The sequence below is a fragment of the Zalophus californianus genome, chromosome 16 (assembly GCF_009762305.2).
Source record: "Zalophus californianus isolate mZalCal1 chromosome 16, mZalCal1.pri.v2, whole genome shotgun sequence".
Classification (NCBI taxonomy): Eukaryota; Metazoa; Chordata; class Mammalia; order Carnivora; family Otariidae; genus Zalophus; species Zalophus californianus.
Window position 1 is genome coordinate 53,467,715 of NC_045610.1, and position 13,204 is coordinate 53,480,918.

The following is a 13,204-nucleotide window of genomic DNA, read 5'->3' on the forward strand; positions in this document are numbered from 1 at the left end:
CCGGGGTCCTGGAATCGAGCCCCGCATCAGGCTCCCTGCTCAGTGGGAGGCCTCCTGCTTCCCTTGCTTGTGTGCTCTCTCTTTCTCTCCCTTTCTAACAGATAAATAAATAAAATCTTAAAAAAGAGAGAGAGAGAGACTTGTAAGAAAAATAAATAAAAGTAAGAGACTTGTGTGATAACAAAAACCATGAGCTTTGAAGTCAGATTTGAATCTATAGTCTGGTTCAGTCATCTCCTTATTGAAAAATAATGTTAAAAAAAAGAAAAAAAGAAGAAAAGAAAAAGAAAAATAATGTTACCCCCCTAAGTTCCAATCTCTTCCTGTATAAAATGAGGGTAATAATATTTATCTCACAGAGCTTCGGTAAAGCATAAAAGGAATAGCATACGTCAACTGCTGACTAGAATTCTTGGCACTAAGATGATAATCAGTGATGGGCAGGGGATGGTGACAATGAAGACAGAGAAGGAAATACAGCCCACTTGGTCAGTGTGGACCTTCACACTTAAGTCCCCAAGCAGATCTGAGGCCTAGATCAATATCAATATTCTGAAAACTTCATTCCATCCTATATGGGTTTTGCTTTAGCCACCTGTTGGGCATTTGCCAGACTGATTTTTAAAAACCAGTGGAAGAGTAAGTCTGGCCAGAAGAGGAGAGTAGCCTTCATCTGACTAGTAGCTGAAAAGCCACGCCCAGTTAGAGAAAGTGGAATAAAGTTTGGAATTCAGGCTGCCTAAAGGATTCTCTCAAACAGGCAAGAACAATTCCTTCAATCAAGTTTTGAATAAATCTGATAGTAAGGAAAACTTCTGTGGTAAGTGAATTATGGAATTGAACTTAATAATAATTTTTATATGTCTTTTCTTACCCTGAGAATAGTCAGGCTTCTTATACTTGTAGCATGTTTAAGATTTTACAACACATGTCTGAAATCTCAGCTGACACTCACCAGTACCTCATGAGTTCCTTATTACTACCATCACCAATTTACAGCTTAAGCTCAAAGTGGACTAAGCAACTTGCCCAGTTGTCACATCACTGGTGTGTCACAAAGACACAATGACGTTGCCAAACTACAGGCACCAAGTCCAGGGATATTTCACTAGATGTTTAGAAGTGTGTTTATAATTGTACTGCTGAAGGCCACAGATGAACTTGAGTCGGCACCCTCTAAGTAAGCCTCTTAGGAAGTTATCTTTTGGCTCTGAAAATGTTTCATATACAAAGGTCTCCTGTTTTTTGAGGATCTTCTGGCTCTAAAATATTTTTAAATACACAAAACATGACTGGTTTCTTAACCATACTAATTTAATTTCAGGTGAATATTGTTTATCACAAAGACGACTTTGCAAGTATTCTAGACACAGTGCCATTCATTCATACAACTAAAAATACTTTAAGCCTTTATCATGTGCTGGGCAGCTCTAGATATAAAAGTAAAAAAAAAAAAAAAAAAAGGAAAGAAAGAAAAAACAGGCAAAAATCTCTACTCTTTTGAAGCTCACACTCTAAGTAGGGAGCGATGAAATGTACAAAGTATGCTGTTATATTTGTCTAATGGTGTGAAGTTTATAGAAGAACAAGTGGGGAATGGGATTAGGGATTGCTGGGGTGCTATTTTAAATAGAGTTGTTTGGGAAGACTTCACTGATAAGATGAGAGGTGATCAGAAATCTGAAAAAATAACCAAGTAGGGTGACCTGTTAGAAAGATATTGAACTAATCTGGGTAAGAAATGATGGTGGCTTGGACAAAGATAGTGCGATAGTGAGAAGTGCTGGAATCTGAATATATTTGGAAGATAGAGCCAATAGGATTTGCTAGCAGATTAAATGTGGGGAGTGAGAAGAAGACATAATACTTGGCTTAGACTCTAAGAGGCAAGTGTCCACCAACTGAGACAGGGAAGACAGAAGCAGAAGCAGAGGTGGGAAAGGAAATCACAGTGTTACATTAAGTTTTAAGTGTCAGTTGGACCCCTAAGTACAGGAGTCTTGTGTGCAGGCAGAGAACTCCGGAGTTTAGAGAAGTCCTGGCTGGAGATAAAAACTTGTAAGTTGTCTGTGTATGGGATGCACTTAAAGCCATGAAACTTAATGACTTCTAGGGAGTGCAAGTAGATAGAGATGAGGCTCAGGGATGAATCCTAGGACCACCCTATGGTTAGAAGTGGGGGAGTTCAGGGCGCCTGGGTGGCTCAGTCGTTAAGCGTCTGCCTTCAGCTCAGGTCATGATCCCAGGGTCCTGGGATGGAGTCCCGCATCGGGCTCCCTGCTCCGCAGGAAGCCTGCTTCTCCCTCTCCCACTCCCCCTGCTTGTGTTCCTGCTCTCGCTATCTCTCTCTGTGTGTCAAATAAATAAATAAAAAATCTTTAAAAAAAAAAGAAGTGGGGGAGTTCAGTGCAATCAGCAAAAGACTAAAATGAAGATTAAGAAGGCTGTTGCTCAAGCACGTAGGACATACTTTTGTATCTCCTCAGGGAGAAAATATTTATCTTTTGTTCTTTTAGAGGTCAGAAGGAGAAGGTGAGATGGACTGGGGGCGGGGGCAACATTAAGAGAGCAACCAAATACAACTTGGGGCCAACTCTAAAGCAACAGAAAATAGACCAAACTGAGAGACACATGAAGTGTGATTAAGATGTGCTTATTGAGGAACCTCCGTACTGTTTTCCACAGTGGCTGCACCAGTTTGCATGCCCACCAACAGTGCTAGGGTTCTTTTTTCTCCATATCCTCACCAATACTTGTTACTTTTTCTCTTTTTGATTTTAGCCATTCTGACAGGTGTGAAGGGATATCTCATTGTGGTTTTGATTTGCATTTCCCTGATGATAAGTGATGTTGAACATCTTTTCATGTGTCTGTCGACCATCTGTGTGTCTTCTTTGGAAAAATAAATAATAAAAACAGAATTACCATATGATCCAGTAGTCCTACTACTGAGTATTTATCCAAAGAAAATAAAAATACTAATTCAAAAACATATATGTACCTTTATGGGTTTTTTTTTTTTGCAGCATTATTTACAATAGACAAGGGAGCAACCCAAGTGTCCATCAATAGATGAGTGAATAAAGATGTTATACACACACACACACACACACACACACACACACACAATGAATTATTACTCAGCCATAAAAAGAATGAAATCTTGACATTTGCAACAACATGAATGAACCTAGAGGGTAAAATGCTAAATGAAATAAATCAGACAAAGAAAGATAAATACCATATGATTTTAACTCCTATGTGGAATTTAAAAAACAGAACAAACAGAGACAAACAAAAAAAGACTCTTAAATACAGAGAACAAATCGGTGGTTTCCAGAAGGGAGGTAGGTGGGGAGATGGGTGAAATAGGTAAAGAGGATTAGGAGTACACTTATTGTGATGAACACTGAGTAATATATAGAATTTTTGGATCATTATTTTTTGTATATGAAATCAATATAACACTATACATTTAACTGTACTTCTATAAAAATTATAATTAAATCTTTTTTAAAAAGATGCCTCTATTGATTTCCCTATGGGGCTCTTAAAATGACTCAGAAAGCAAACATGTTTGCAAATTTGGAAAACACTGTAGATCATACATAGAACCCTCATACTCTACTCCTTTTTTATTTAAGATTTTATTTATTTATTTGAGAGAGAGAAAGGGAGAGAGAGAGAGTGTGAGCCGAGGGGGAAGGGCAGAGGGAGAGGGAGAAGCAGATGCCCCCCTGAGTAGGGAGCCAGACACAGGGCTCGATCCCAGGACCCTGAGATCATGCCCTGAGCCGAAGGCAGACGCTTAACCGACTGAGCCACCCAGGCGCCCCCTCATACTCTACTCTGGATTGAGTACTCATTTTTCTTTGTTTTTCTCTACTGCGTCCTTTAAAAACAGCAACGTAATTCCATGTTCCCTTATCTCTACTCTCTTAAGAAATTTCTCATTTTGCCCCAAATTGCCTGATACCAAAATAAGGAGTCCTTGAGGGCTTAGTTCAAGTTGAAGTGAAACGTCCAGGTCCTGTTCACGGTGTTTGTATGAGACATGCCCTTAAACAATGACTGGATGTACAAAACACTTGCTTAAATTCAGAGATTATCTCTGCATCATGAGTTCATATGCCTTCTCCTAATTTCAAAAATCAGTGGGAAAACAGTTTAGCACTTCCTCAAAAAGTTACACAAAGAATTTCCATAGACCCAGCAACTCCATTCTTAGGTATAGATATCAAAGAGTTGAAAATTTGTTCTCAAACACATATTTGTACACAAGTGTTCATAGCAGCACAATTCACAATAACCAAAGGTGTAAACAATCCAGATACCTGCCAATGGATAAATAAATAAACCAAATGTGGTATCTACATGCAATAGAGTATTACCCAGCCATAGAAAGGAACAGAGTACTGATACATGTACAACATGGATGAACTTCACAAACATTATACTAAGTGAAACAAGCTGGATAAAAAGGCCATAGCGTCCATTTATGTGAAATATCCAGAACAGGTTAATGCATAGAGACAGAAAACAGATTGGTGATAGCCAGGGACTGAGAAGTTACCATTTAACAGGGAATGGTTTGTGTGTGTGTGTGTGTGTGGGTGGGTGGGTGGGTGGGTGTTTGTTTTTGTTTTTGTTTTGTTTTGTTTTGTTTGGTGAGGGGTGTTGGGAGGTGAAACTGTTTTGGAACCTGACATTGTGGTGGGCGTGCAACATTGCAAATGTGCACCATTTGCACACACCGTTGCATTATACGTTTTAAAACGGTTATGTGAATTTTATCTCAATTAGAAAATACGAGAGGATCCACTCTAGATCAGAATTATGTGTATATAACCTATATATTTTTTCCTTACTTTGGGTTGCATAAGCTTCTTTCACTCTTCTTCCTTACACGCCCTTCCTAGAATTGCTGACTGGAACTAGAAATGCAACTGAAGTCTCAAAAACACAATTTTCCCTAGCACAAAGCTAAATCCCCATATGTGGATTCAATCTTCCCCCTGATTCCAGAACACTTGGTAGAATGAAGCACTTTCAGCATGCTTTAAAATGCTCTGATTTTTTAATTTTGAAGTGATTTCAGACATATCAAAAGGTTTCAACACAGTGCAAAGGGTTCTTGTACATTCCTCACTTAGATTCCCTACGTGTAAATATTTTTACATAAAACAAAAAATATAAAGCATGTTTTACTGATAAGACAAATGGGTAAAATATGCATATGTATGTGCATTCAGGTGTACATACACGTATACTGTCTATATATGCATGAAATATTTTTTTCACATATCTATATCCAACATCTATGTGTTTCATAGACCCATATATGTATGCACGCATAAACGTGTGCATTTATCTATTCACATGTATGTGTGTGGATGTATATATAACCACGGACATGTATATATGTGTATATGCATGTACACACATCATATGCACATGTATATGTATAACTATGTATGTAGGTATATACACACATCATCTTTTTTTGAAAAGACATGTTGCCTCTTGACTCATATACACTCATTTCCTAAAACCAAGGACATTCTATTGTATTGCTACAGTACAATTATTAAAATCAGGATACTAATATTAACAGTACTAAAATCTAATCTATAGCTCTTTTCAAATTCCAGTACTTGTACTAATAATGTACTTTTTAGCAAAAGAAAAAACATAGAGCTGAAATCTATGGAATAAATTGGAATGAAATGGGAAACTAGAAGTTTTTGAAGACCTTCCCTTGTATCTAGCTCATTGTATTTTTAATCACCAATATAATATATGATACAGCATGCCTGGGGTGCATGAAGGTTAGATTCAGGAATCAATTTCATTCAATTACCTAATCTCAAATATGGGTGCTTTTACACTGTGAAACTATTAATCACTCTTTTAAGAATAGAGGGAGGGCCAACAAAAAAATCATAAGGGTCTGAATATCTTTCAGCCTAAAAGCGTTCTCTGTTTACTTTTTCTTTGATCATGAAAATCCACAGGCAGCCATAAAAATTTTACTGGAGCTATAATTATTTGAAACTTTCAGGGTGTCTCTAAAGTACTTTATAACAACCTCAAGTATCATAACTTGATATTATTTCTACTTTTCTACTTATAATGAAAACAAGAGTTGTAAGTCCTATTCATCATTTCCACATGAAAAAACAGTAGAAAAAATGGTGTGTTTATTCACCTAGAAAATGCCCAGCTGGGGTTTATTAACCACATTTTAGTTACTCATCTTTATGACTCTCAAATAGAGATAAGATAAAATCACAAAGACCTCCCAGATGACAGGTTCAGCAAGGCCACTGGATTTGAGGGAAGCTGGAGTATTCTGTGATTGCTTCATGGGCAGCAACAAATTATCTATGTTCAAGGTATCTGTCTTCCGTAATTAGTAAGTTAAAACCTAGAACCAGTTTCACAGCACTGTGATCTAATGGCATATCCTCTTAACAGTGAACTGTTGAGGATACCAGTCCTGCAAACTCATGTTTAACATCAGCCCTATGTATTTAACATATACATGTAATGAGATATAAGATAGACAGATATTCTAAATAATGCTTGCTCATTTTATCTATCTATCTAGCTAGCTAGCTAGCTATCATCTTTAAAATGTCTGCTCTAAGCAACTTCATTGTATCATATCCCTGTTCAGACAGGAACACAGAAGAGTATATAAGACATCTTTGGCCATAAGAAGCTCACAATCCAGTTGGGATCATTGACTTGTAAAGAGATAAACCATACGTCAGCATCAACAGTTCTCTAACATATGTCTGAACTGAGAGCTGTGAGATCATGAAGAGTCTGGCCAAGATTCCTGCATTTATCTGGGAAAGTTTCACAGAGGAAGTGATACCTGAGCTGTGAAATCTTGACGGTCAAACAGGAATCTGTCAGGAAAAAAAAAGTTTGGGAAGGACATTTACATAGCTAAAGCTAAAGAGGTGTCTATCTCTATATAATAGATATGTAGCTCTCTTTATGTGTATCTCTAAATGGAGATAGATTATACAGATATACACATGAATGTATGTACACATATGCATATAGAATACACACACACAAATACATAATATCTAAGTGACAGGTGATGGTGGCCAGTCATGAGGAGCTCGTACATACATTTAATATATTTATAATTTGCAGTTATTTCAGAGGGTAGAGAAGACCTAGAAGGCCCAGGGTACAGGATAAGTGAAGTCAAGTGCTCTCCAATTTCATGGCTTCTCCTGGAAAAGCTTAAATAATGCCACAGTCCCTTCTGAAGTCCCTTCTCATGCATTGGTTGCTATGGTCTATCATGAGTTCTAATACACTGACCAAAGTTCATTGTAACAGGAATATGCATCATACTCAACAAAAACCAATCTATACATGGAGGGCGTGCTATTAATTGGCCTAGGACAAGAGAAACTGGCCCGTACTAGATGGTGATGGATGAATCACCCTGCATCTCTCAGCTTCTTTTTCTCTGCAATCAGCATTTCACCTCCTCCTCTGTACAGCGTCTGGTCATAGACGAAACACAAAAGGGAAGCCATTAGATGCCGAGAGAAGCCATGAGTCAAGGAGACCTTCTGAGTCAAGCTCTGACTTCATCTCACCTGCCTCTTTCCTCACTCACTTGTCTGCAGCTACGTGGTACCAGGCCAGCCTCCCGTCTTCCTCAGGGACTCCCCCGCACTTGCTGCTCCCACTGCCTGTGATGCTCCTTTCCCGGCATTATCTTTATGATAATGTCATCTTTTAGGGGTGGAAAGGAGTACTTCTGGCCACCTGTATCTAAAACTCTACCCTCCACACATTTCAAAATCCCTTTCCTGCTTCATTATTTACTCCTTGGTGCTTATCACTATGGGACATACTATGGCTCTCCCCCACATCCATCTTTTTTTTCTGTTTTGTCTCCATCCTGCACTAGAACATACCCCCAAGTGCAGAATCTTGTCTATTGTGTTCACTCCTCCACCCCTAGTGCTTAGGTCAGAGCCAGACACTTGGGGGGCACTGGACAAGTAATTCTTCATCCCCAACTCACCCTAGATCCATTTTCAGCCCTCTGTGCTCTACTCTGCCCTGGGAGGTAAAGTCCTGTGAGCTGCATCCATCATTAGAGGGCTTCTGGGTGCTTCAGCCAATAGAAAGCATTATGAAGATGGTGCAGGAAGGGAAGAGAGAGGGGCTGTGGTATTCCTTCCTGACTCAAACTGTTTTGGTTCTTCATCTCCAGCAGGAGCTGCATCTCTGCACAACTAGAAAGCTCCTGCCAGGACCCTAAATGCAATCTTTCTTAATTCCTTCCACTGTGGTGGTGTAATGGCTTTCTGCTGCTCCTAATCTCTGGGTACTGCATCCTCTCTAGATTTTTACTTGAAACCCTGCCCATATATCATTAAGCTGATCCTTCATTAAAATCTTTTCATTTGTACCATCTGCGATGAGCTCTCTTTCCTGCCAGGACTCTGCCTGATAAATAACTCAATAAACACTTGTTGAAGCGAAAAGCCTCGGCATCCCTTGAAAACTTGTTGGATTGGCTTTGGCACTGGAACTGCCATTGGAGGGACACTATAGGAGAAAAGGCTACAAGTCAGCAGTGGGGAGATAACTCTCGAATGTCCAGCCAAGCCTTGAATGTGTATATGTAATGCAAGAGCCACTGGTTGAGGAGTAAAGGATTCAATTCACAAGCTATTTTCTTCATCATGCCAATCATTTGTCTAGTTATTTTGTATGTCAGCTGAATATTTTTGTACCGATAAAATATGGTGTTTGAAACAGATCATAACGTTCATAGAGTGGGGTGGCAGAGGGTGAGAGGCAATGAAATAACTGTTGAATTCCAATTTGCCATTTGGCCAATTTGCTTAATTTTTCTGAGTGTGGCTTGCTCATCTACAAAATAAACAGAAACTTCATGAGAAGTTCGAAGTATAAAGATATGACTTATGTAAAGTGCTTGTCATGTCACCGTGTATGACATAGTAGTTGCTCAATAAATGTCAGTTTCTCCTTTTCTTCCTGGTTTCATTTCACCTTTTTGTTCCCTCTCTCATGGACCTGCCGCAAATAAAATAGGATCAGAGACATTTTATTTTGCTAAAACCTTTAAATTTCCTTGTTTGGAAAAAAAAATCGGTGCATTAATGTTTCTGGTCAGGAAAAAGAAGGAATTTATTACCTGGTGGACATTCAGACATCCAAGTATAAGAGGTAAAAAGAAAGAGAGAAGAGTTGGTAAAGAGACTAAGTAGTCACCCTCCTGACATAAGGCCTCCAAAAAGGTCTGCCCCCATGCTGTACAAGAAACTCGCTACACTTGATTGCTTGGCAAGTTAAGCAATATTCCACAAGCATCAGAGTTGCATACCACTGGATCAAAATTGAGCCCATTTCAAGATACTGAAAAAGAGAAACTTGGCTGCTTTTCCTTGCCATAGGGGGAAAACAGAGGGGCCTTCTTGGAAGATTACTGGTGTGGAATTCTTAGTTATAGCTTTAAAATTTGCCACTTTATGTGCGTGTTAGGACATATAGACATATTTCCACTCCAACATATAACTTCCCCCTTGTCTTTTTTTGTTTATAAAGCAAAGAGCATGCTATGAAGGTAGGAGAGCATCAGAGGTTTTGCTTCCAAAAAATTTGACACACTACAGGGTGGAATAACAGAACTGAATACACTTTCAAACAAAATGCTGTGTTTAAGTATGTCCACATCGTGCAAGCCCACTCATGGGTGACAGCATATCCAATATCCATGGGTACGTGTGTGCCGTGTTGATTTTCTTGTGCTCCTGTGTTCCTTTTGTGCTAAAGCAATGGGGACTCCCCCAACAAATTATAAAACTGCAATGATTGCCCTTTCTGCCTCCAATGGGGCCCATGAAAAAACTTGCAGCGAAGGGGGGCAAAAAAAGAAAAAAAAAAAAAAGAGGCAAGTTCTGAAGTTCACCCTTGACCACACCCACGCTGTAGAAGATGCAATCATGGATGCTGCCAATTTTGAGCGGTTTCTTCAAGAGGGAATCCACGTGAATGGCAAACCTGGGAATCTTGGTGGAGACTGGGTTGTAACCATTGAGTTGGGACTTGTGTTATCTCCAGATTAACCAGGATGAGGAAGAGGAGCAGATGAGGATTAAAATTCATTTAGCAGGAATATTTTGTATGAGTTCTTGAATAAAACTAGGGAACCAAAAATTAAACAAACAAACTGCAGCGGTTGCTCTATCTATGTTAGCTGTTGAATGAAGCCAGGATGACTACAGAGATGAAATCAGCTCTGAACTCGAACGCCAAGAGGACAGCAATGAAATATTTCAATCCCTTTCAAAACAACACAACACAAAACACAACTAGAAAATTAGAACATCCCGGATCACAACCTTCCCTTGGGTCCTGCAGAAATGTTTGCACAGCTAACTCCATGTTGGTTCTGTCTTTAATCATGGGCTATAGCTGTCAAACACTCAACATTGCAAGAGTCAGCACAATATTACTGAAATGCACAGATGCATCGCATTTCAGGACGAAAAATGGTACCATGAGAAACAAGAAAATTGAGGCTCGCCATTTTTTTTTTAATTCTGATAGGCACAAAAGCAGATATATAGGCTCAGGGGACAAATCATATGGATTAACACATGCTCTGACATGTAGCACTGTTGGCAAATGAAGCGGCAGAGGTGGAAATAGTCCCTGCTGTTGATAGGCACCAACACTACTCTGAAAAAGTGCCATTACACACATACACACAGGTGTTCCTTCTGCCTTACCACTGGTTTAGTGTAAGACTTATACAGCCTCTAGTAGAAAATTACTACCCAACACATTAAAAGTAAGGATTCTTTAGGCAAAAGTTATATGAGATTGCCATTAAAACTGTACTCCTTACTACAAATACTTGATATCTATTATGTGTTTTTTCTCTGTGACTGATAAGATGATGTCTAAGGTACGTCCCTATCCTTAAGCAGAGGGGGCAGAGTAAAAATCAGCAACCAAAGAACTTAATAGGTAATACATACAAAACAAAGTTCGCAGAGTTAAGAGAAAGGAGTGATCGCTTCCTGTAATGGGACGGGGGAGAGCAGAATGTTCCATGAAAGAGTAAAATTTCACTGAGAATTTGGAAGTTAAGTGGAATTTTGATGGGTAGAAGTGGAAGTAAGGTGAAGGAAACGGACAGCTGTTCCCAGAAAAATTCATATCATAAAGAAAACTCTAAAGACCTGCATGGATTGTGACATATTGAGAAATATATTGCTTTAAAGGCTGGAAGTTTGGGGTTCCTAACCACAGCAGAGCCTAGCTTGTCCTGACTTGCAGAAGGGTAGGACTTGGTTATGAAAAGCCTGGAGCCTGCCAGTGCTCTTAATTCTGATGCTCTGTGGCCTCCCTCAGTGGTGCAAGGACTCGCCCCAGACTCCCGAGTGCCATCCACATTCGTCCCAGACACATTTTCCCTTGACAGCCAGTCAATCACTTCAGTTAACAATGTTGCCCCTTCCTGAGTTCTTTTTCCATAGCAGCATGAGTGATGTGCCATCTTTAAATAAGGGTCCCTTTATTGGAATCTTCTGATGAGTATTCATATTCAGTGTAATTTTCAATATTGCATCATTACTGAGAAGCCCATCTACAAACACTTTTCCCCAAACTCCTTGTCACAAATCATCTCTAATGTCCATATGTTTGTTCATTTAGCAAAATATCACGAAGTGTTTCTCTATGCCTGTGTAGCAGATCCTGTCCATGTCCTGCTCACATCCTGGTGTCCTTATTATTTCAGGGCACACTACCAGCTTCCAGTGACCAAATCCTGCTTTCTTTTTTTTTTCTTCCTTACGGGCCTTTCTCTTATAGCTAGAGTATGTTTTGCCACCCAACTGGTAGGAGTAATTGACCCTAATTATCACAAAGAACTAATGTTATAAAATGGGGTCAAAAATATGTGTAGAACTCAGGGAACTGAAGGCTTCTTGGTACTTCTACGCCTGGGGATGAGACTAAATGTGTGACTGCAGGAAGTTCAACAACTGCAGCCTGACAGGAGCCTGGTAACCAAGGGCTCTGATATTTAGGGAAGAAGTTCTGAGGTTCTACTGGGTGGGCAACCGGCAGAAATGCAGGGCAAGAAGGAGGAACATATGAAATGTGTACAAGAGAAGGAAGAAAATAAAGGTCAAGTGCAGCCTTGAGACCAACTGGAGCTGAATGTGGTTTACCCTGCGACCCCTCCTGTTTGAAGTATTTTATTTAATGATTTAATAAATTGCATCTGGCCATCGCCTCGAAGCACTGACATAAGACAGAATGAAACTGACATGGCGCACCAGTGACAAGAGTGGCGCAAGCAAGGGTCAGCCTGTCGTCAATTATTCCAGTGCCCACCAACACCTCACACTTTCCACTGCAGTGCGACCACCAGCACCTGCGCTCCGCTGCCCAAAGGCTCTCTATTGCTTCAGGGGGTGCTCTGCTGCCAGCACGGCCAACTGGAGTTGCCTGCGTATTTAAAAACAAAACCCTGGGAAGAGCCCTCAATCAATAAAATTGATTGGAGTTTGTCTATCATTTCTCTAGTGACCTCACTCTTCTCATAGGATGACTCTAAGTCATAGGCTCTACACTGATCCCTAATTTCCCTCTGTGAGTTAATCTCCATTTATCCACAGTTGTAACTGGCGTGGTAACACACTCTTTCTTGGCTGCATTCCCTTCTTTGTCTGTCTTCCTCAATCTCCTGTGGGTATTTTCTGTCATCCCCCAAATAAAATACTTTCACTCAAAACCTTGACTTAAGTTCTGCTTCTGAGATCCCCAACTAAGGCAGTCTGGTACTTGTCATTTGGTCATACTGTTGGCTGTTCCCCAGGAAATGGAGTAAATTTTGAGTTCAGATCAACAAGCCTCCCAGAAAATGTGGACAGGAAGATAAAAGGCTCATAATTTCACTGGCAGGAATTCCCTCCTCTACTCTATTTCAAGGCCACCTGTGAATGGGCTGCAATGCTATGGGGCAGGTGATTTCTGGCTGCTCCCGGCATAACCTAGATCCTTATGGAAGATAATAAAATATGTAAAGTAGTCATGTTAATATCAAGAGAGAGCATCACAGTTCATGCGAACATGAGACAGAGACCATAATTATTTTTCCTTTCTCAGATATTGA

At 39.8% G+C, this 13,204-nt stretch overlaps 1 long non-coding RNA gene across 2 annotated transcripts in view; it reads right to left on the reverse strand.

Moving 5' to 3' along the window:
* The window catches only part of LOC113939016, a 122,377-nt gene extending 121,401 nt beyond the window's left edge, over positions 1-976 (reverse strand). For both annotated transcript variants that reach the window (XR_003525089.1, XR_003525090.1), the window contains exon 1: positions 875-976. This is a non-coding gene — a long non-coding RNA (uncharacterized LOC113939016). The remainder of the gene's footprint in view (positions 1-874) is intronic.
* Positions 977-13,204: the final 12,228 nt, after the last annotated feature.